This window comes from Rattus norvegicus, chromosome 1 (genome assembly GCF_021556685.1).
Source record: "Rattus norvegicus strain SHRSP/BbbUtx chromosome 1, alternate assembly SHRSP_T2T, whole genome shotgun sequence".
NCBI classification, from domain to species: domain Eukaryota; kingdom Metazoa; phylum Chordata; class Mammalia; order Rodentia; family Muridae; genus Rattus; species Rattus norvegicus.
In genome coordinates, this window is record NC_141534.1 from 60,705,636 (window position 1) to 60,730,316 (window position 24,681).

Consider the following 24,681-nt stretch of genomic DNA (forward strand, 5'->3'; position numbering starts at 1 on the left):
CTTTCTCAGTTTTCTCAGCCCACACAGCAGTCCTTTGCTGAGCTTCCTTACTCCCAGTGACTGATGAAAGTACATGAGAAGATGCCTGATTTCTGGAAAGCGCTGGGCCCCATGACCCACAGTAGCAGCAGCTTCTGATCACAGGTGATTTCAGGAACTGAAAATGCCTAATGTTCCTGTGTTGATTTGAATATGCTGAGCCCAGGGAGTGGGACTATTTGCAGATGAGCCCTCATTGGATAGGTGTAGCCTTGATTGAGGAAGTGTGTCACTGTTGATGTGACCCTTATGTTTCTTGTCCTAGCTGCATGAAAATCAGTTTTCTAGTAGCGGCCTTCAGATGATGATGTAGAACACCCAGCTCCTCCTGTACCATGTCTGCCTAGATGCTGCCATGCTCCCACCTTGATGATAATGAACCAAACTGCTGAACGTGTAAGCCAAACCCAAAGCAGTGTTCTTCTTATAAGATTTGCATTGGTCATGGTGTCTGTTAATAGCAGGAAAACCCTAAGTAAGTCACTTTCTACCACAGATTACGAGGTTAATTGAGTGATGTCATCACCTGAGGAGACATGGCCTCTTATTAAGGTTCTAATGTCCTAAGTAATTGCAGGGTCTCTTCTGGCCTAGGCATTGGCTATAATATTAATCTTCCCAGTGTCTTTTTCTCTGTAAACTATACATTTTGCATTTCTATTTGCCCCATTTGCTCTTTTTCATTGAAGTCCTATAACCTCAGTATAACAGAGGCCATACTGGGCTCTCTTCAAATTTTCATCGAAGAAATTTGTTTATTACTTTTTAATTTAGCCTCAGGTAGGTTTTTAGGATGTGGGCTGAAGGAAGCCACATTTTTGTAAAAGCATCATACAAATTATCCCAGGCCAGTTACAAATATTATTGCCTTCTGAATCCCCTTGTCCTGGGCTTCCACATTCTGGATAGGTCTTGGCACTCCTGACTCCCAAGCTCCTGCCAGTAAACCCCATTAAACTCTTCTTAGAGCACTGGGCCACTTCTAGTTCAAAGTTCTGAATTCTTGCATATTTTCCAAAACAAGTAACAAGCACAAACTGGCATGGTCAGGTATCACACAGCTCTATTACATCCCCTTCTGCATTAGTTACCTTTGTATTTCTGTGACAGAAATGCCATGAGCACAGCAAACTATAAAACATGTAGGCGATTAGTGATCCTATTTCACAGACCACCTGTTACCATAGCTTAAGTTCCATGACTACAGGGCACAGTGGAAGGAGCAGAAAGCAGAGGACTCACATCTGGAATCACAAGTACAAAGCAGAGAGTGCACAGGGAGTGGTGCAGAGCACTAAAACCTCAAAGCCCAGCCCCACTGGCATTCTTTCTCCAGCAAGGGCACACCTCCTGAGTCTTCCCAAACAGAGTCAGCAACTGGGAAAGGAGTACTCAAATGCCAGAGACAGTGGAGGATAGCTCATGCAAAATGTCATGATGATTCAGGAATTTGAATCAGTAACAGAGAGAACCTTCACTCTGGGTCAATGTGTGTTGCTGCAAAGCCAGCAAGCTGCTCTCCCTCCTCTTGAACATAAGATGTGGATTAAGTACAAATGTAAACAAGCATCTCCATGGAAAATCAACAGCCCTGTTAATCTGGTCATACTTATAGGATAAGTCCAGAGGTGCTGGATACTGAAATCAGAGAAGAAGCCAACACAAACTCAAACCGTTTAGTCTATAGGAATAAAAATACCACAGAAGCCAAAATGGGTAACGATATGGAGCAAACGCTCACTCACTCAGCAGATAAAATTACACCTAGCCCTTACTCACAGACCTACTTCATAAACAGTGTACATTCTGCTGGTACCTACTCAACACAATCCTAAACGCTGCAATCAAACCAAATGGTTTCTTACTTTGTTGAGTATGACTTAAAAACACTGAAGTACTCTGAAGGAGGTTAATGGAAACTTCTCAGGGCCTGGGGAAGTTGGCTGAGGGAGTACAGATTAACAAAGCAACACAACCCAATTTCCCCACCAGCAAGCAGAAACCGGCCTGATGTCAGTTGCCAATTCCTGAGGGTTTAAGAGAAGCCTACAGACTGGAAGGACTGAGGTAGGTGAGATTAAAGTACAGTTACACTGAATGCTCACTTGAGGAATGGGAAGGGTAGCAACTGGAAAGTGCTCGGTGTGTGTGTGTGTGTGTGTGTGTGTGTGTGTGTGTGTGTGTTCCATGCATGTGTTTCTGTGTGAGTGTGGTTGGGTTGTTGCTGTTGTGTGCTTAATTTGAGACAGAGTGTTACCACAAACTGAAGCTGTCCTAAAACTCACCCTGTACACAAGTGTGGTTTGGACAGTAAAGAGACCTTCTCTCTCATGAAAGGGGGATTAATGATGTGTAGCACAAGCTTTGTGTGAATGTAAATTTCAAAATCTGAAGATTTTATAAATCTCCTTTGGCTTGCTTTAACAATGCTGGTGATTATAGCAATACATGGTACACTGAGGACAGAACAGAATATATAGTGTGAGCTTTTGAGATGGTTCAGAGGTGAAAGGAATAGCTGATGATCTGAGTTTAGTTCCAGAGGCACTGTTAATAATCAAACACAAATGTAGCCGACTTTTATCCTGTGTAAAAATCAGTCAGGGCATCCAGTCATTTAAAGTCTGGAAGCTGGGGAAGGGAACATGGAAAATGAATATCCTAGTAAGAGCACCATTGGAAGGGGAAGCCCTGGGTCCTGCTAAGACTAAACCCCAAGTGAACTAGATTGATGGGAGGAGGGTGACAAGGGGGGGAGGATGGGGAGGAGCGAAGGGGATGTTTGCACGGAAACTGGGAAAGGGAATACTGGAAATGTATATAAAAATTACTCAAGTTAATATATATATACACTGAAGTCAACCCTAGATAGGGCATAGAGCAATCCATGGGATTCAACGGGGTGTTTTATGAAAGAGCTATTTCCCAGGAGCACACCTGTGTGTCAAGGCCTCCCTTCCAGCTAGGCCTTTGGATCTCCAGTGCTAAACACTGTCTCTTCCTTTGCAGAAGTGAAACATAATAAAAATTCACACTTCACAGTACAGTGAATAGCAGTAATCACGAAAGGTGTAAATAGAACCGATGAGTACCAGAGTATGTGGATTGATGTTATATGAAATGTGTGTGGATCCCGTGCAGTATCCTCTTCCATGTTCCTACATACTGAGCAACGACCCTGTACAATTTCTCTCTAGACAGAACCATCTGGAATTCACTCACTGAGGGACTTATGCCCTGGAGTGGCAGCTACAGGTAGGACTTGTGCAACCATGTCACGAAGCGAAGAGACAGAGATGCATGGATTAAATGGAGAGAAGCAGATTGGAATGGTGGAGAGGCTAACCTGCCAACAACTCCAAACCCCCAGCAGGATGACAATGGAGAACAGCGAGCAGTTTCCCAGCCAGCCTCACTCTCCATAGCCAGACTTCTTCCAGTCCTTCCATTTTCCCAAGGAAAGAAATGTTCAAAAAGCAGGGACAGGGAAAGAAAAACTGCTCTACTCCCAGGAGCCAAGGGCAAACCCCCTGGCACCTCCCTGTCTGAGCCCATAAGCAGAGACAGCCCAGTCCTGGGATCATCTCTAGAGGCTCAGGGACCCAGGCAGATGAGCCCTTGAATCACAAAGGGTTCCACTACAGCATTCTATGGGTGTCAGTCCTGAGTCCCTGAGCCTGAGGTGCTCTGCACAGCTATTCAGAGAAGCCTTCTCCTGATCTCTGTACAAAGATCTCTGTGTTGGATGTCAGAGGAGAGTGTCCACCCAGCATGGGTTGGGGCTCTGGCCCTCTAATCTGTTGGTCCATGTTAACTTCTCCACAGAGAAAGCTTATGAGCTTTACTGATGCATCCATTTGGCGTTTGGGGGATTCAAACTCAAGTCTCTGCCTAGTCCTGCAGCTTTGTCTCAGGTGTTTGATGATAACCTAGAGCCTTTCTGAGGACTTATGAAAACAGTGTCCTATTGATGGGTCAGTTTAGAAACAGCTTTGTCTTTAAAAAAAGAAAACTATACCATCAGTTTGAGGCTAATCCTTCAGAATTCAAAGATAACGTGACACCCTGAGTGTAGACATGAGGACTTTAAAGCAGGATGCAGAGTAAACATTCAAAACAGAGAACTATGGACAGCTAAACATCTTACAGGGTTTTATTTCTAACAGCCTAAAGTCTTTCCATAGCCAATAGAAGCCACAGTCTCAGAGTCCTTCCCAACCATGTCTTGACAGGTCCTATTGTGACCTCATGAGGAGCGATTGTGAGGCGGCCCAGCAAACACATATTAAGCTGTTGCCAGGCCTGGAATTCTTTGAGTGCTTTGAGAGGAGGTGTGGAGTGGAGCCCTCTGCGACTTGGTTGTATCTAGTGAGCTGTGTGTGGTTGTGTCGAATTTTACTGTACTGTGTATATGTGTATGTATCAGTGTGTGTAAGAGAGTGTGTGTTGACAGATTGGCCTGTGTGTGAGTGCGTGTACACTTTTGCCTGTGTGTTTGTCAGTATATGTAGGAGTGTGTGAGTTTACAGGTTTGTATGTGTGTATGTGTTTGTATGTGTGTATGTCTTCTTGTGCGTATGTGTATCCCTGTGTGTATGTGTGTATTTGTCTGACGTGTGTTTTTCCAGCTTTGCTTGTGTGTAAGTATGCGTGTTTTGTGTGAATCTGGGTGTTTGTAAGAGTTTGTGTGAGTATAAGTTCACTTCTGTGTAGTTCTGTGTGTGTGCCTGTGTGTGTGCCTGTGCCTGTGTGAGTGCCTCTGTGTGTGTGTGTGTGTGTGTGTGTGTGTCTGTGTGTGCACGTGCCCATCCCGTTTTACCCCTTGTATCTATATTACCTGCACCTCAGTGCAAGAGAGTGTAGAGGCCAGAAGTCACCCCGGCTGCTGTTCCTGAGGTAGGTTCTCAACCTTATTTTCAAGACAGGCTCTCTCACTGGCCTGCAGCTGCCCAAGTATCTGAGCTGGCTGACCAGTTGCTCCCAGGCATTTGGTATGCCAACCCCATAATATCAGTTTAAAGGCCTATGTAGATGGCTGGCTGCCTATTTCTTGATTGTTTGATTTTTGGATGACTTCAAGAGAAAGAATTAGGTCACATATTGCCATGCCACTGGCTATTTCCTTATTGGGGTTTTGCTTTTTGTTTTATTTATTTACTTATTTATTTATTATGGATTGCTGGTTTCATTTTTTAGTGGTTTTTATGTTCTCACATGCTATATTACTGCTTTGATTATTTACGGTTCTGCATTCGGATGATTAACTCTATCTCCACTTTCTTTTTTTTTTTTTTTATTAACTTGAGTATTTCTTATATACATTTCGAGTGTTATTCCCTTTCCCGGTTTCCGGGCAAACATCCCCCTCCCCCCTCCCCTTCCTTATGGGTGTTCCCCTCCCAACCCTCCCCCCATTGCCGCCCTCCCCCCATAGACTAGTTCACTGGGGGTTCAGTCTTAGCAGGACCCAGGGCTTCCCCTTCCACTGGTGCTCTTACTAGGATATTCATTGCTACCTATGGGGTCAGAGTCCAGGGTCAGTCCATGTATAGTCTTTAGGTAGTGGCTTAGTCCCTGGAAGCTCTGGTTGCTTGGCATTGTTGTACTTTTGGGGTCTCGAGCCCCTTCAAGCTCTTCCAGTTCTTTCTCTGATTCCTTCAATAGGGGACCTATTCTCAGTTCAGTGGTTTGCTGCTGGCATTCGCCTCTATATTTGCTGTATTCTGGCTGTGTCTCTCAGGAGCGATCTACATCCGGCTCCTGTCGGTCTGCACTTCTTTGCTTCATCCATCTTGTCTAATTGGGTGGCTGTATATGTATGGGCCACATGTGGGGCAGGCTCTGAATGGGTGTTCCTTCAGTCTCTGTTTTAATCTTTGCCTCTCCCTTCCCTGCCAAGGGTTTTCTTTTTCCTCATTTAAAGAAGGAGTGAAGCATTCACATTTTGATCATCCGTCTTGAGTTTCGTTTGTTCTAGGGATCTAGGGTAATTCAAGCATTTGGGCTAATAGCCACTTATCAATGAGTGCATACCATGTATGTCTTTCTGTGATTGGGTTAGCTCACTCAGGATGATATTTTCCAGTTCCAACCATTTGCCTACGAATTTCATAAACTCGTCGTTTTTGATAGCTGAGTAATATTCCATTGTGTAGATGTACCACATTTTCTGTATCCATTCCTCTGTTGAAGGGCATCTGGGTTCTTTCCATTTTCTGGCTATTATAAATAAGGCTGTGATGAACATAGTGGAGCACGTGACTCTTTTATATGTTGAGGCATCTTTTGGGTATATGCCCAAGAGAGGTATAGCTGGATCCTCAGGCAGTTCAATGTCCAATTTTCTGAGGAACCTCCGGACTGATTTCCAGAATGGTTTTACCAGTCTGCAATCCCACCAACAATGGAGGAGTGTTCCTCTTTCTCCACATCCTCGCCAGCATCTGCTGTCACCTGAGTTTTTGATCTTAGCCAATCGCACTGGTGTGAGGTGAAATCTCAGGGTTGTTTTGATTTGCATTTCCCTTATGACTAAAGATGTTGAACATTTCTTTAGGTGTTTCTCAGCCATTCGGCATTCCTCAGCTGTGAATTCTTTGTTTAGCTCTGAACCCCATTTTTAATAGGGTTATTTGTTTCCCTGCGGTCTAATTTCTTGAGTTCTTTGTATATTTTGGATATAAGGCCTCTATCCGTTGTAGGATTGGTAAAGATCTTTTCCCAATCTGTTGGTTGCCGTTTTGTCCTAACCACAGTGTCCTTTGCCTTACAGAAGCTTTGCAGTTTTATGAGATCCCATTTGTCGATTCTTGATCTTAGAGCATGAGCCATTGGTGTTTTGTTCAGGAAATTTTTTCCAGTGCCCATGTGTTCCAGATGCTTCCCTAGTTTTTCTTCTATTAGTTTGAGTGTGTCTGGTTTGATGTGGAGGTCCTTGATCCACTTGGACTTAAGCTTTGTACAGGGTGATAAGCATGGATCGATCTGCATTCTTCTACATGTTGCCCTCCAGTTGAACCAGCACCATTTGCTGAAAATGCTATTTTTTTTCCATTTGAAGGTTTTGGCTCCTTTGTCAAAAATCAAGTGACCATAGGTGTGTGGGTTCATTTCTGGGTCTTCAATTCTATTCCATTGGTCTATCTGTCTGTCTCTGTACCAATACCATGCAGTTTTTATCACTATTGCTCTGTAATACTGCTTGAGTTCAGGGATAGTGATTCCCCATGAAGTCCTTTTATTGTTGAGGATAGCTTTAGCTATCCTGGGTTTTTTGTTATTCCAGATGAATTTGCAAATTGTTCTCTCTAATTCTTTGAAGAATTGGATTGGTATTTTGATGGGGATTAAATTGCATCTGTAGATTGCTTTTGGTAAAATGGCCATTTTTACTATATTAATCCTGCCAATCCATGAGCATGGGAGATCTTTCCATCTTCTGAGGTCTTCTTCAATTTCTTTCCTCAGTGTCTTGAAGTTCTTATTGTACAGATCTTTTACTTGCTTGGTTAAAGTCACACCGAGGTACTTTATATTATTTGGGTCTATTATGAAGGGTGTCGTTTCCCTAATTTCTTTCTCGGCTTGTTTCTCTTTTGTATAGAGGAAGGCTACTGATTTATTTGAGTTAATTTTATACCCAGCCACTTTGCTGAAGTTGTTTATCAGCTTTAGTAGTTCTCTGGTGGAACTTTTGGGATCACTTAGATATACTATCATGTCATCTGCAAATATTGATATTTTGACTTCTTCTTTTCCGATCTGTATCCCTTTGATCTCCTTTTGTTGTCTGATTGCTCTGGCTAGAATTTCAAGAACTATATTGAATAAGTAGGGAGAGAGTGGGCAGCCTTGTCTAGTACCTGATTTTAGTGGGATTGCTTCAAGTTTCTCTCCATTTAGTTTAATGTTAGCAACTGGTTTGCTGTATATGGCTTTTACTATGTTTAGGTATGGGCCTTGAATTCCTATTCTTTCCAGGACTTTTATCATGAAGGGGTGTTGAATTTTGTCAAATGCTTTCTCAGCATCTAATGAAATGATCATGTGGTTCTGTTATTTCAGTTTGTTTATATGATGGATCACGTTGATGGTTTTCTGTATATTAAACCATCCCTGCATGCCTGGGATGAAGCCTACTTGATCATGGTGGATGATTGTTTTGATGTGCTCTTGAATTCGGTTTGCCAGAATTTTATTGAGTATTTTTGCGTCGATATTCATAAGGGAAATTGGTCTGAAGTTCTCTTTCTTTGTTGTGTCTTTGTGTGGTTTAGGTATAAGAGTAATTGTGGCTTCGTAGAAGGAATTCGGTAGGGCTCCATCTGTTTCAATTTTGTGGAATAGTTTGGATAATATTGGTATGAGGTCTTCTATGAAGGTTTGATAAAATTCTGCACTAAACCCGTCTGGACCTGGGCTCTTTTTGGTTGGGAGACCTTTAATGACTGCTTCTATTTCCTTAGGAGTTATGGGGTTGTTTAACTGGTTTATCTGTTCCTGATTTAACCTCGATACCTGGTATCTGTCTAGGAAATTGTCCATTTCCTGAAGATTTTCAAATTTTGTTGAATATAGGTTTTTATAGTAAGATCTGATGATTTTTTGAATTTCCTCCGAATCTGTAGTTATGTCTCCCTTTTCATTTCTGATTTTGTTAATTTGGACACACTCTCTGTGTCCTCTCGTTAGTCTGGCTAAGGGTTTATCTATCTTGTTGATTTTCTCAAAGAACCAACTTTTGGTTCTGTTGATTCTTTCTATGGTCCTTTTTGTTTCTATTTGGTTGATTTCAGCTCTGAGTTTGATTATTTCCTGCCTTCTACTCCTCCTGGGTGTATTTGCTTCTTTTTGTTCTAGAGCTTTTAGGTGTGCTGTCAAGCTGCTGACATATGCTCTTTCCTGTTTCTTTCTGCAGGCACTCAGCGCTATGAGTTTTCCTCTTAGCACAGCTTTCATTGTGTCCCATAAGTTTGAGTATGTTGTATCTTCATTTTCATTAAATTCTAAAAAGTCTTTAATTTCTTTCTTTATTTCGTCCTTGACCAGGTTATCATTGAGTAGAGCATTGTTCAATTTCCACGTATATGTGGGCATTCTTCCCTTATTGTTATTGAAGACCAGTTTTAGGCCGTGGTGGTCCGATAGCACGCATGGGATTATTTCTATCTTTCTGTACCTGTTGAGGCCCGTTTTTTGACCAATTATATGGTCAATTTTGGAGAAAGTACCATGAGGAGCTGAGAAGAAGGTATATCCTTTTGCTTTAGGATAGAATGTTCTATAAATATCCGTTAAGTCCATTTGGCTCATGACTTCTCTTAGTCTGTCTACATCACTGTTTAATTTCTGTTTCCATGATCTGTCCATTGATGAGAGTGGGGTGTTGAAATCTCCCACTATTATTGTGTGAGGTGCAATGTGTGTTTTGAGCTTTAGTAAGGTTTCTTTTACGTATGTAGGTGCCCTTGTATTTGGGGCATAGATATTTAGGATTGAGAGTTCATCTTGGTTGATTTTTCCTTTGATGAATATGAAGTGTCCTTCCTTATCTTTTTTGATGACTTTTAGTTGGAAATTGATTTTATTTGATATTAGAATGGCTACTCCAGCTTGCTTCTTCTGACCATTTGCTTGGAAAGTTGTTTTCCAGCCTTTCACTCTGAGGTAGTGTCTGTCTTTGTCTCTGAGGTGTGTTTCCTGTAGGCAGCAGAATGCAGGGTCCTCATTGCGTATCCAGTTTGTTAATCTATGTCTTTTTATTGGGGAGTTGAGGCCATTGATATTGAGAGATATTAAGGAATAGTGATTATTGCTTCCCGTTATATTCATATTTGGATGTGAGGTTATGTTTGTGTGCTTTCATTCTCTTTGTTTTGTTGCCAAGACGATTAGTTTCTTGCTTCTTCTAGGGTATAGCTTGCCTCCTTATGTTGGGCTTTACCATTTATTATCCTTTGTAGTGCTGGATTTGTAGAAAGATATTGTGTAAATTTGGTTTTGTCATGGAATATCTTGGTTTCTCCATCAATGTTAATTGAGAGTTTTGCTGGATACAGTAATCTGGGCTGGCATTTGTGTTCTCTTAGGGTCTGTATAACATCAGTCCAGGATCTTCTGGCCTTCATAGTTTCTGGCGAGAAGTCTGGTGTGATTCTGATAGGTCTCCCTTTATATGTTACTTGACCTTTTTCCCTTACTGCTTTTAATATTCTTTCTTTATTTTGTGCATTTGGTGTTTTGACAATTATGTGACGGGAGGTGTTTCTTTTCTGTTCCAATCTGTTTGGAGTTCTGTAGGCTTCTTGTATGTCTATGGGTATCTCTTTTTTTAGGTTAGGGAAGTTTTCTTCTATGATTTTGTTGAAGATATTTACTGGTCCTTTGAGCTGGTAGTCTTCACTCTCTTCTATACCTATTATCCTTAGGTTTGATCTTCTCATTGAGTCCTGGATTTCCTGTATGTTTTGGACCAGTAGCTTTTTCCGCTTTACATTATCTTTGACAGTTGAGTCAATGATTTCTATGGAATCTTCTGCTCCTGAGATTCTCTCTTCCATCTCTTGTATTCTGTTGGTGAAGCTTGTATCTACAGCTCCTTGTCTCTTCTTTTGGTTTTCTATATCCAGGGTTGTTTCCATGTGTTCTTTCTTGATTGCTTCTATTTCCATTTTTAATTCCTTCAACTGTTTGATTGTGTTTTCTTGGAATTCTTTCAGGGATTTTTGTGTCTCCTCTCTATGGGCTTCTACTTGTTTATTTATGTTTTCCTGGTATTCTTTCAGGGATTTTTGTATCTCCTCTCTATGGGCTTCTACTTGTTTATTTATGTTTTCCTGGAATTCTTTCAGGGATTTTTGCGATTCTTTCAGGCATTTTTGCAATTCCTCTCTGTAGGCTTCTACTTGTTCTCTAAGGGAGTTCTTCATGTCTTTCTTGAAGTCCTCCAGCATCATGATCAAATATGATTTTGAAACTAGATCTTGCTTTTCTGGTGTGTTTGGATATTCCATGTTTGTTTTGGTGGGAGAATTGGGCTCCGATGATGGCATGTAGTCTTGGTTTCTGTTGCTTGGATTCCTGCGCTTGCCTCTCGCCATCAGATTATCTCTAGTGTTACTTTGTTATGCTATTTCTGACAGTGGCTAGACTGTCCTATAAGCCTGTGTGTCAGGAGTGCTGTAGACCTGTTTTCCTCTCTTTCAGTCAGTTATGGGGACAGAGTGTTCTGCTTTCGGGCGTGTAGTTTCTCCTCTCTACAGGTCTTCAGCTGTTCCTGTGGGCCTGTGTCTTGAGTTCACCAGGCAGCTTTCTTGCAGCAGAAAATTTGGTCTTACCTGTGGTCCCGAGGCTCAGGTTCGCTCGTGGGGTGCTGCCCTGGGGCTCTCTGCAGCGGCAGCAACCAGGAAGACCTCTGCCGCCCCTTCCGGGGGCTTCAGTGCACCAGGGTTCCAGATGGTCTGTGGCTTTTTCCTCTGGCGTCTGAGATGTGTGTGCAGGGAGCAGTCTCTTCTGGTTTCCCAGGCTTGTCTGCCTCTCTGAAGGTTTAGCTCTCCCTCCCACGGGATTTGGGTGCAGAGAACTGTTTATCCGGTCTGTTTCCTTCAGGGTCCGGCGGTGTCTCTGGCAGGTGTCCTGCTGCTCCTGGGCCCTCCCCCACGGGAGCCCAGAGGCCTTATACCGTTTCCTCTTGGGCCAGGGATGTGGGCAGGGGTGAGCAGTGTTGGTGGTCTCTTCCGCTCTGCAGCCTCAGGAGTGCCCACCTGACCAGGCGGTTGGGTCTCTCTCTCACCGGGTCTGGCTATCTCCATTTTCAATGTCCTGCGGTTTCATCCTTTTATATTATTCCTGTTTCTCTATTTATTGAGTACAAGCAATCATTGGCTTAGACTTGATACAAATTTGCCCTTTGTGACACTTTGAACTCTTCGGCCTTTGTTTAAGGTTTACTGTTCACTGATTTTTAACTGCCTTATTCCTTGTGTTTGGTTAATTTTAATTTTCAGTATTTTGCTCTGGAGAGTTGTGGATTTTTGTGGATCACTAGGTCCTGAAATTCAATGGAGTTTACCCTTAAGTGTTGGCTTTTTATATTTGTTTGTTTTGTCTTTTACTAATTCTTTCTCCTCTCGTTTCTTTCATCTGTTTTTTTTTTTTCTTCAATGAACATCTATTCATAGTATTGACCATCTTTGGCCGCCCAATCCTATTGTAGTATGACGATTTTTATTTTCATCATTGCATTTAGTATGTGTGTGCTCTTGGCTTTCTCTTTTGGGGTTGGTTATTTGGGTGGCTTTTACTTATGACTCTTCATATTTTCCCCTTAACTTTTTCATAATTTTGCTCTATTTTTCTAGTCTAGTTTTTACTTTGTCTTTGTTTGTTTTTTTTTTCTTTTTCTTTTGTTTGTTTCTTTTAGGTACCACAAGTGTAATTTTAGCTCCTATATTGCTCCATCTTTTTCATTATTTGATTCCATTTTTGTTATTTTTAGGTAGCATTAGTACTGATAAAATGCCTACAGAGACTGAGGAGGAGTTACCAACCCCTACACCCGAGCCCAGTATCTCTGAGGAGGGCAATTTCCATTCCCAATACCAAGTATTGAGGACAATTGGGCAAGGGGGCAACGCCAAAGTCCTCCTGGCCCACCACCGGCTCACAGGAACCCCGGTGGCTGTCAAAGTTCTGCGAAAGGACAAGCAGTGGTTCCAGCCAGCCATGATGGAAGCAAACATAATGAGAAAGATCAACCACCCCAACATAGTGTCTCTCATACAAGTTATTGAAAAGGAAACGAGAATATACCTCATAATGGAGCTGGTGGAAGGCCAAGAACTCTACCAGTACATCAGAGAGTCAGGGCACATAGAGGAGGATGAGGCCCGGCAAATATTTGAACAGATATTGTCAGCAGTGAGCTACTGCCATGGAAAGGGGATTGTTCACCGAGACCTCAAACTGGACAATATAATGATTGATAAAAACAAAAAGGTCAAAGTCATCGACTTTGGGCTTAGCACCCAATTTCAACCTGGAAAAATGCTAAACCACCACTGCGGCACGTACTCCTTTGGTTCCCCTGAACTCCTCCTTGGCCATCGGTATGACGGGCCGAAGAATGATATGTGGATTATAGGAGTGGTCTTGTACTGTATGGTAGTGAGAAAGCTCCCATTTGATTCAGTGATCATCCAAGAACTGCAAAGACAAGTAGTGGCAGGGGCATATCCTGCTCCCTGTGGGGTTTCAAAAGAACTGGAGGACCTCCTTAGTAAATTACTGAGGGTAAATCCCAACTTTAGACCAACAGCAAGAAAGGCAATGAAACACCCTTGGTTCAAAGAATACTGGAACGGATTGATAGGTCCCTATGAAGAAATGCTTCCCCTCACACCAGACCCGGCCATTTTGGATGCCATGAAAAGCATTGGATTCCAAGCCTCTGTAGTAAAACACTCTTTAAAACAAAGAAAATATAATGAGGAAATGGCAACTTATTTCTTTCTACAAAAGCAGGCTCTCCAGGGGGATGGCTGCACAGCCCAGGCACAGCAAGTGAGTCCCGTTGCAGCACCATTCCCTAGCCTTGATCCTGCTGCTGCTTTTAGATTAGAACCAAAGAGGAGTGGAAGCCTGCCAGTCCTTGGCACCTTGCGGGTGTCATCCTCCCATGGTCACGTATCTCACTATGGCCAGAATGCTCATCCAAAAGGAGGCAAAAGATCCACTGTGGCTGGTCGTCTCAGGCCTCTACCGATGACACCTACACAGGACCACTATCACAAATGTGCCGTGAGTGTCCCATGCATTCAAACAACAAGCATCTTCACTGAGAAGAGTAGCAATAAGGAAATCAAAGAAGACAACCCACTCTCCCACAGAGCCCCATTTGAGGATAAGCCCATCCCCAGCAGGGTCCGGCACAGAGGTTTAAAGGGGTGGACCAGGAATATAGCAAATGCCCTGATAAAGCTGTGTTGCTGCATGCCAAGGAGAAAGAAACCTCGCCTGGGGCAGAACAGAATCTCCCCCCAGTAATGAGCCACAGGAAGAGTCCAGATAACAAGCAGCAGGCACAGCCCAGGTACCTTCGTGCTTTGTCCTTTTCAGTTTGCTCTATGCTGGTCCTTCCTCTGTCTCTGGTTTCCATTTTCCCCACAGTTCTTACCTTGTATCTTCTCTAAGTTCTTTATGAGGTTTCCCCAACACCAAGCCTCCTGCCTCTTCTTGATTTCTCCTCTTCCCAGCAGGGACCCAATAGGATTGATGAGTTCCCCACTGTACAGAGTTGTCTTGTTGACCCATTCCTTCAGATGGACTCCAGCTCCCCCTTAGGCCAATAGCTCCCACAGGGTGAGGACAAGAGGTTCATGGGCTCATGGACTCCTCCAGGGGCTACTGATCTTTTCACATGTGGTCATCAATCACAAGTGCTGCAGAACAGAGTCTTATGTTTTCAAATGTAACATCCCATTCCATTAAGCCTCAAAACTAATTAACAAGGTTTGTCATTGAATGAGTATCAACAACCTAGTTTGTGGGTTATAGTTGATGGTCAGAATCCTGCATGCATGCATATTGTTTTGCATACTGGTTTTTTTTTGTTCCTAAGACCTAGTGATCTATTGAATTTTATAGGTAGTAGTTCTAAATGGTTTCTTTCAAAGACCTCAACTGAGAAGTAGAAAAAAGAAGTTATAATATAGTAAGGCAAATCAAAGCCCCAAATGGTAAGCTAAGAATTCTACCTCACTGTCTTTTTTGCTTGGAATAAATTGTCTTGTCTATTTCACAGTGTCATCTGGAAATTCTTTCATGTCCTCAGTATAAACAGTAGGTGATTTCAGACACATGGCAATGGAAAAGCCACCAGCAGAAACTACAGCAGCAACAGGAGTAGCAACAATAGCAGAAGCAGCATTAGGCACAGCAGCAGCAGGAGGAGGAGAACGAGGAGCGTAGGAGGAGGAGGAGGAGGAGGAGGAGGAGGAGGAGGAGGAGGGGGATGAAGAGAGGAGGAGAAAGAAGAGGAGGAGGAGGAAGAGAAGGAAGAGGAGGAGAAAGAGGAGGATGAAGAGCATGGGGAATATTTTGATTCCCTGTCCCCGTGAGAATTGCTGATGACTACTTCTGGACACAGATATCATGCTGAGAACTGTTTATCAAAATGATTTAACAGAATATTAATTTTCATAGAAGACATGTCAATGTTCCTGAGGGCATGCAGACCTGGAAAAGAGAGCCAGATGGCAGAGGCAAGCAGTGTGGAATGTTCTTACTGAGGAAGACCTTCTCAAAGCTGATGATGTAATAGGTATGAAGGAGCATTTCATGGGAGTCATGGTCCCATGCCCCTGTGTCAGGGCACACAGAGCTCCTAGCCTTGCATCCTGCGTGAGAGGGGACCTGGAATATTCCCTGATCCCAACAGGGTCCTGGATTGCATGGTTCTCCCTCAGTCATGGTCCTCCCTGTGCCTCATGGGGTACGCAGCTTCTACGGGCTGAATTTATATCAGTGATTAACTGGAGCTGGACCACAACCACACCACAGGCAAGCCCTGGGCACTGAGGACATTAAGAGCAGCAGACAACATCTCCTCCGCTGCTTCTGACTCTGCTCCACAAGCCAAGGCAGCTCCCACACAGCAGGCATCCAGCCTAACTCCCAGCAGGGAGAGTGTGAGATGTCTGTGGATGAGCCCACAGGGACTACAGGATTCTGTGTGAAGACATCCGGTAGCTTCTAGTGCAGCTGCAGGAGCCAGGTCACATGAACTACAGTGGAGGTGAGCTATAGGAACAGGTAGCAAAGAGCCTGATCTGGCCAATGCTGATCTGAATCCCTGAGGACAGGCTGGAATGGTCACTCAGGGCTATTAGAGTGAAGGCCAGCCAAGGGCATACAATGTGTCACTAACATTCTCAAAGTCTTGTCCAGGAAAAAAACCACTGGCCTTGACCACTAAAGTTGAGTCCAGACTCATGGGCTACAGGATAGCAGATTGAACTGAGTCTGAATTCCCATGAGTATGACCTCTGGCTGCTCCCTAGGCTCAGTATAGATGAGCATGAGAAGGCACCATTGCTGTGTTTGCAGGAGTAGCAGAGAGCTCGGAATACATGACCCACTCCTAACCCAGACTGGAGCCACTCTGGGGAGGAGATGGCATCAATTGAGAGATGGGCTTATGCGGGACACTGTGCTCTGGTTTGTGGCAAATACAGCTCCTGTCTTTCTTGCTGATAGTTCAGATCCACAGCTGGCCTCATCACGGACAGTCCCATGAGAAGTGGGTGTTTCGTTCCTGCTTCCCAGTTAGGGCAGGAACAAGCCCAGACGCAGTGAGTAAGGACAGTGCTTCTGTCTTGACCCAGCTTCCTTGTCCTCCCCCCTCCCCCAACTCATATCAGGAGCCACCCAGAGACCTTCATAGGAGTGTGGGTCATGTTAATCGGAATGCACAGCTGGAGATTAAATTCTGGGTAAGGTCTCCATACAGCCCTGGTGGCTCCCACACCCTGCCTACCTAAGTTTTCCCAATTGGGTCCTCAGGGTCGTGGAGAATCTTCTACAGGCTGCCATGAAGATACAGCCAGTTTCTTGGTAACATTGTGTTTAGCAGAGGTTCTCTGCTTCAGGCACAGAGCCTTCCAGTGAGAGGGTTTGCTGAGTAGCACACCAGGACCAGAAAAGTGTAGAGCCCTCCAGTGGTAGACATGAAGTACTGCAGGAGTTTATTTCCTGATTTCTTCACATCTACCTTGTTCTAAAGGCTTTTTGTCAGACACATAGGGACCTAAGAAACTTGAGTTTGCACCCCCATAGGGAACCCTGGACACTAAACCAGCAGCCCTGTTAAACGTCGGCAGAGGACAGTCTGGGCTCTGTGTTTATAGAATGGCTCTAGACTGGTATGAAGACTGATTGACCAGACAGTCAAGGAGAGTTAGGGACAGTTAGAGACTTGGAGGAGAGCATGAGCGGCAGACACAGCAGAGTCCAGGCCAACAGTGGAACCAGTTCATTTAATAGAGACGCATATGCCCTCCCAAAAGGCTGTCAGCTTAAGGCACTGCACTGAAGACCTGACCCAATAACATGCCCAATTTACACATCACCCACCTGTGGCTTGTGGAGGGTCCTCAGGGTAGATCCTAAAGTCCATCATGGCTGAAAGGCAGAAGTTTGCACATCATTGCAATGTGGAGGCTACTCTCTGCTGATGGGACCCACACACTCTGTGAAAAAGTTTGCTGAAGTGAAAGTTGGCCGTCCTTGAACTCTCTGGTCTTCCAGGGTAGTGTGTGTTGACCACATGCAGAGACATTCCTGAAAAACGTAAGAGCCAAAATTCAACAATAGGGAGAGAATCCTGTGCCAGATGGAATCCCTCAGGCCAGTGCGGATTCAGAGACATCCTATGCCATGGCATGGAGGCTCCCAAGAACTTCTAGGGTCAATGTGAGCCACACCAGAGGCCACAGTCTATCCTGGGAGAACAATAAAGTATCTGGAATTATCAGGGACCCTAAGGTAGGTTCGTCAGGATATGGAGCTGATGCATGGTGGGATGCTTGGAGGATACAGCCTAAGGCAACGTAGAGGAAAGTGTGTTATGAGAGCTAAGACAGAGCAACCACACAGTCTGAGAACAAGTTTGCTTAAGTGAAATTTGGCCGTCCTTGAACTCTCTGTTCTTCCAGGGTAGGATGGCCTATTGGGCCCAGGACAGAGCGACTATGCCAGAATTACAATGGTCTGTAATAGAGATGGAGAAGGTGTCAGGATGTGACTTGGGCAGTGGATGGAGCTCTATGACTGCAAAGCCTGCCTAGGCTCCCAGGACCCAGAGCTGGCTGCTGCAGGAAGTCCTAGATCACAACTCTGCCGTTCCTCTTCCCAGGTCTTGCTTTTAACTGCTGTACCCAACACAAAGCCTCCCTTGTAGGCTTACCAGAGCATGAAAACGAAATGGCCACCTCCTGTAACAAGAAAGACTTCTAGAAGAGGAAGGAGACATCAATACATTCACAAAACCTTCAACTCGAAATCTGTCTTGCCAATAAGTGTGCAGGGATAAAGGTAAAGCAGATATTGAGGGACCAACCAGTCAATGACTGACACAAAGTGAGATCTGTCTCATGTGACAGACACAACCTCTGACGCTATTTATGGTATTCTTTCTGATTCACTTGCAGACAGAAAAGTAGCACACCTGTCTCCAGAGACTTCACTCAGCAGCTGAAAGCCACAGCCAATCCTCAGATGGAGCTCGGGAAGTCTTGTGGAAGAGTGGGGGGAGAGTGACAAGGAAACTGGTTGGGTTAAAACACTACAAGAAGTCCCCTACCGTCAGATACCTTGGACCATGGAGTATGCTAGAGCCTGTGCAACCAACCCCAGAGCCGGGTTAGCTATCTGCCGTTGGTCTCCATGTGGGTCATCTGACAAGTAGATCCAGGACTGTCTCAGTCTGTGTTGCCTGCCATTGGATCTGTTCCCCATACCCGGACTGCCTGATTGTAAATCTGTGGGGCAGAATGTGCTCGGGCTTCCTGGGACTAGATGTCCCGGGGTGGTGTGGTACCCAGGGACTCTCCCCTTGTCCAAAAAGAAGGGAGAGCATTATGGTAGAAAGGATTTGTAAGGTGGGACTGGGAAGGGAAGAGGGAGAGTGACTGGGATCAGGAAGTAACCTGAATAAAGAAGACATTATTGGAAGTAAAAAAGTTAGCCTGGAAAATGGAAAGATTGATAAGTGGCTAAGAGCACTGAATGCTCTTCCAGAGGTCCTGAGTTCAAATCCAAGCAAACACATGGAGGCTCACAAATGTCTCTAATGACATCTGATGCCCTCTCTGGTCTTTCTAAATACAGCTACCCTGTACGTATGCATAACGAATGATTGATTGAATGAAAGAATGAATGAATAAATAAATAAATTTTACCTAGTCTTAGTTATCAGGCAATGAATAAAATGTCGAGATTATGTTCAAACCCATGTCATGGATTGCCTGTATGTTTTAGATCTGCAGGAAACATCTCAACGAAGAATAAGAGAGGCTGGAGAAGAATGGGGAAGTGTTTGATCCCTGAAGTTCCTCAGTGTCCACTAGCACAGCACTTGTCCTTGGGAAATGACATCTTTCACTCTTCCTGACTGTTGCACCAATCGAAATTACAAGCTCTGTGGATGAACCTATAAAAGAGGACAGTTGCTCTTGGGCCAATATGGAGGTTCCTGACCTCTCAGCAAGCTCACTGCTGTCTTTTGAGGTCTCTGGAGGGTGAGCAAAATGAAGACACACAGAGTAGCCTCAGGTTGAGTCAGCCAGGCCCAGAGGGCTCAGTGGTGTCTCTCAGATTCCCAGGCCCTCCCTGAGATTGAACACACTACACAGTGTAAGAGGATTAGGGGATAACCAGGAAATGCAGTTGCTCAGGTGTCTGGCTCTGTAGGAGGGAAATAAATCACAGTGGGAAGCTTCAGGACAGTCAGGTGACCTGAGCCCTCCAAAGAGTCTAAGTCCAGACTCACAGACATTCATCTGTCCACAAGTCTCCTAAACACAGGCCTTGACTGACCTGCAGTCCAGAGTATGTTATTATACAGTGTCGCTTAGAGAGAGGACATACTTTCCAATTAGGCCTTTTCTGTGTCACACTGAGACTGGGTTTATGGTACAGCTGATGCAGATGGGGACTGGCCACAAGTGGCAGTCTATCGCAGTCATTAAATAAATAAATAAATAAATAAATAAATAAATAAATAAATACTTATCTCACTGCCTGCAATCCTCATTGTCACCACAAGGGAGCGCTGCTTTGACCTTCTCAGAAAGAAAAGCTGACTTCCCTCAGGGAAATGGATGGATGGATGGATGGATGGATGGATGGATGGATGGATGGATGGATGGATGGGTGGGTGGGTGGGAGGATGGATGGATGGATGGATGGATGGATGGATGGATGGATGGATGGATGGATGGATGGATGGATAGACAGAGAAGTGATTTGACTTAATCAGTTTCTTCCAGTCCTACTTTTCTGGTCGAAAACACACTGAACATGTCTGCTGCAATTGCTTGTTCTTCATTTCTGCTTTCTTTGGCTGTTCATTCAAGGCAGCTCCCTTAGAATCTGCTCATCTCAATAAAGGTCCATCTGTGGAATGTATAGCTTCTCAGTTAGGAGCTAAGGGATTCTTGGAAGGAGTTCCCAAAATCCCCTCTGGGGCAGTTTGCCAGTGTTCTCTACTTCAGACAGCAGCTGCATGAAGCAAACACACACCTGTCTGTACATTCCAGCTTGGGTGCACATCACAGTGCACCTGCCCCAGGGTCCCTGCCAGTTGCACATGCCACAGGGTCACTACTGCAAGATCCCTTCCCCAGGACTCCTGCCCCATTGCATCTCCCCCAGGATCCCTGCTCTGTTGTAACTAAACCAGGGTCCCTGCCCTGTTTCACCTGGCTCAGGGTTCCTACTCAATTTTACTGTCCCAAAATCCCTGGCCAACTGCACCAGCCTCAGGGATCCAGTCTCATTGTTCCCACCCTGGAGCAGCTTCCTGAAAGTGCCGACTAACTGTCCCGAGGTGGCATACTTGAAAATCTAACTCAAAGATCTCGCCAGTCAGAACCCATTTTCTTTCCTGGCACCAAGTAGATATTAGCAGGGCTTCATCACCTTCCCTTTCTCGATCCCTTCTCACAGTTGGCCATGTGGAAGCAAAGAAACTGGCAGCAGAACATGGCATAGTCACCCAGGGTATCAGCACTCCTAGAATTCTCATGAGATGGGCTGCTCTGACATGTGATACAGGGGTGGCAGGCAGGCTTTGACACTGAACAAGCCCAGAGTGCTGCCTCTGCTCACATGTGTGCCAGCACCTTAGCCTACCTCTAGATGTCCTAAACTCTGAGAGGAGGAAGGAGATCTTCCTACATAGAAGCTGTTCTCTGAATCTGTGCTGGCCAAGGTCAAGCCAGAGTGTTGGAACATGACAGTTCCAGCCTTTGAGGGTTCTCTGCCTGCCTGGTGTTTTGTTGTGCTTTATGCCTGGCAAGGTGAAGATGTGGCCCATACTAGGAATATCTTTGAAGACAACAGCCCTGGGTTCCCATGCTAAAATTCAATTAGGGACTGACAGGGACCTAAATAACAACAAGACAGTGCCAAGACCATGAGTTCCAAAATCAAGAGCAAATGGGGCCTTGATGCTATCCTGTGCTGATCTGACAGGAGTAGCACATACAATTCTCCTGCACATCGAATGCCCCTTGGAAAAATCCTCTGTCAAGGGCAGGTGATGCCTCATGAGAATGAACTGTCAGCGTAGGACAAGACACTTGGGACTACTGTCCTGAATTCACCAGTCTCAGATGAATGGGCTTTGAAAAGTTTTCAGAACACAGGATAGGGTTGTGTAAGCAAGTGCAGGTAATCCTTGGGAAACACATAGTTCCTGAGGAGGTTCTGAGAGCTGTTGGATCCACTCCTGGAAAAGGCAGCATTGTGTTCAGGGGGGTAAGAAAGCAGGAGCCTGCTGATGTTTTCACAGTATTGCATGGGAACAGTAACAATGCCCTTAGGAGCAGGATGTCCTAGCACTCTCAGATCAAGCAGACAGCCTAGAGCCTATTAGGCCCATATCCCAAGAGAATACCGGTCATGTGTGAAGCTTCTATAGCCAGGAAGCTGGAGCAGGGAACATTGACATTGTCTCAGTTAGGGGTTTACTGCTGAGAAGAGACACACCATGACCAATGCAGTTCGTATAAGGACAACATTAATGGACACAGGATTGCAGGTTCAGAGACTCAGTCCAGTATCATCAAGCTGGGAGCATAGCAGCATCCAGGCAGTCATGGTGCCAGAGTAAGTGAGAGATCTACATATTCATCTGAAGGCTGCTTGGGGAAGATTGGCTTGCATGTGGATAGGAAAAGGGTTTTAAAGCCCATGCCCACAGTGACACACCTACTTTAACAAGACCACAGCTCCTAATATTGCCACTCCCTGAGCTTAGCATATACAAACCATCCTAGACATCTTGCAGGAGGGTGGTACTGTTCTATCAGAGAGAAGCCTCTGCTCCTGTTAATATACTGAGGTCAACCCTCGATAGGGCCCAGAGCCCTCCACACATCCTGGGACTCAGGGAGGCATCCTATGAAAGAGCTTTTTCCTAGAAGGACACATGGGTGTTAAGGCCTCCCTTCCAGCCAGGCTGTAGGGAGTCTCCAATGCTAAACTCTGTCTTTTTGCAGAAGTGAAACAATAAAAATTCACCCTTCACAGTACAGTGAGTAGCAAAAATGGTGAAAGGTGTAAATAGAACCAATTAGTACCTGAGCATGAGGATTGGTTTTATATGAAATGTGGGTGGGTGCAGTGCAGTATCCTCCTGCATGTACCTACATGTTCAGTAACTACCCTGTTCGATGCTGCTTTACAGAGAACCATCTGGAATCCATTCACTGAGGGACTCCATCCCTGGACTGGAAGCTACAGGTGGGACTTTTGTATCCAGGTCTCCCAGCCCTGGGACAGGGATGCATGGATAAAGTGGAGAGAAGCAGACTGGAATGGTTCAGAGGTTATCCTGCCAACAACCCCAAGCCCCCAGCTGCATGACAATGTAGTATAGCGAGCAGTTTCCCAGACAGCCTCACTCCCCATAGACAGACTTCTTCCAGTCCCTCCTTATGCCAAGGAAAAGAAAATCAAAAAAAGCAGGAGCACGGAAAGAAAAATTGCACTACTCCCAGGAGCCAAGGACAAGCCCCCTCCCATCCTCTGATCTGACCCCATAACCATCCACAGCCAAGTCCTGGGCTCATCTCTAGAGGCACATGGACCCAGGCAGATGAGCCCTTGAATCACAATCGGCTCCTCAAAAGCATCCTATGGGTGTCAGTCCTGAGTCCATGAATCGGAGGTGCTCTGCACAGCTATTCAGAGAAGCCTTCTCTTGATCTCTGTCAAAGATCTCTGTGTTGGATGTCAGAGGAGTGTCCACCCAGTATCAGTCCTGGGACTGTGGCCCTCTAATATGTTAGCCCATGTGAAACTCCCCACAGAGCGCCACCTCTCCTTGTGCAACTCCTCCTTGATCGCCTTCTATAGGAAGATATTTAGAGTCCCTTGCACGAGGCAGGGAAAATGGCATACAGCTGAGGGCAGTAGACAAAGCTGGGAACACATCAAATATTGAGTTGGTGTGAGGCTCCCTAAGCCATGCTTGGGCAGGTCTGTGCCAGCGATCCCATAAGACACTTTGATTATCCCCATGTACACAGCAAGAACCAATTGCCAGGCCTACCCTCTGCCCAGAGCAAAGGGAGATTGGGACTTGGATTCCAACCTTGGCCATTATTGTAATACCTGACCTTGTAGCCCATGCTCCCTTTGGGGCTCAACAGTCCCCCCAAATGTAGACAGTGATGTCTAGATGGTGTTCACAGCTTTTCTTGCCTGAAACTGTGCTGTGTTTGATACTACAAACCAGGAAGTAGGGACTTGAACTTGAGATCACTGACTCAGGCTAGGGAGGACTCCAGGGCACCTGAGCTCAGCTGCAAAGGCAGAAGCTGAACCAGAGTGAGCAGAGGTGGCACATTTTGCTGTTTCTTTCCTTTTCTGCTCTCAGGCCTTTCAATGAACTCTACAGATGAGGATCTTTCCTCCCAGGCTTAGTGTCTGCAGCCATGAGGGTCCTCTACAGGGGACTCAAAACCCCACAAGAGTCTTCAGAAGGAAAGCGCTACACACTGCTCTGCCCCCAGCACTCTGAGAAACAGAGGCCCTTTCTGGGCTTGGGCCAGTCAGTGCTCAATAGTTAGCTTCTGGCTGCACTGGCTGCTCACAAATAACACGGCTGCCTGGGTCCTGTGACCTGGCTGTCACAGACTGTGATTGAGAATTTATTTCAACTGTGTCAGCATAGCCACTCTGTTCCTTCTGGTCCCAGGTTGCACAGAGCTCCTTGTCCTTATACATGCCTGTTCCATCACTGGACCTTAATATTTAAAGTGAGCCCTACACTCTGGATGGACTTGGTTTTCTATACATCATGCCAACCTCTGTGTGAGAGGAAGTGTCTGCCTGTGTATGCATACCCCCTTATGTGCCTAGGTGTCCATGCATACCACTACCCCATGTCCTGTCAGAGGCCATCCTCTGACAGGTCCTCACGCCTGCATGTCAGACCACCTGTCTTCAAGCCCCAACCCCTCCCCACTGCACAGATGCTGAGCTTGTGGGCTTTGCTGATGCATCCAACATTGATGGGGGTTTTGGGGATCCAAACTCAAATCCTCACCCTTGGGAGGCAAGTGCTCTGCCTATCCCTGCAGCTTTGTCTCAGGTGTTTGATGATAACCTAGAGCCTTTCTGAGGACTTATGAGAACAGTGTCCTCTTGATGGGTCAGTTTAGAAACACAGCTTTGTCTTTTTTCATTTTTTAAAATCTGTACCATCAGTTTGAGGCTAATCATTCAGAATTCAAAGAAAAACTGACACAGCGCGCATATACATGAGGACTTTAACGCAGGAGACACAGCAAACATTCAAAACAGAGAACTGAGGAGAGGTAAACATCTTACAGGCTTTGATTTCTAAAAGCCTAA

General features: G+C 45.1%; 1 pseudogene; it reads left to right on the forward strand.

Moving 5' to 3' along the window:
• The first annotated feature begins 12,539 nt into the window (after positions 1 to 12,539).
• On the forward strand, positions 12,540 to 14,122 carry LOC147996728 (sperm motility kinase Y pseudogene; annotated as a pseudogene).
• Positions 14,123 to 24,681: the final 10,559 nt, after the last annotated feature.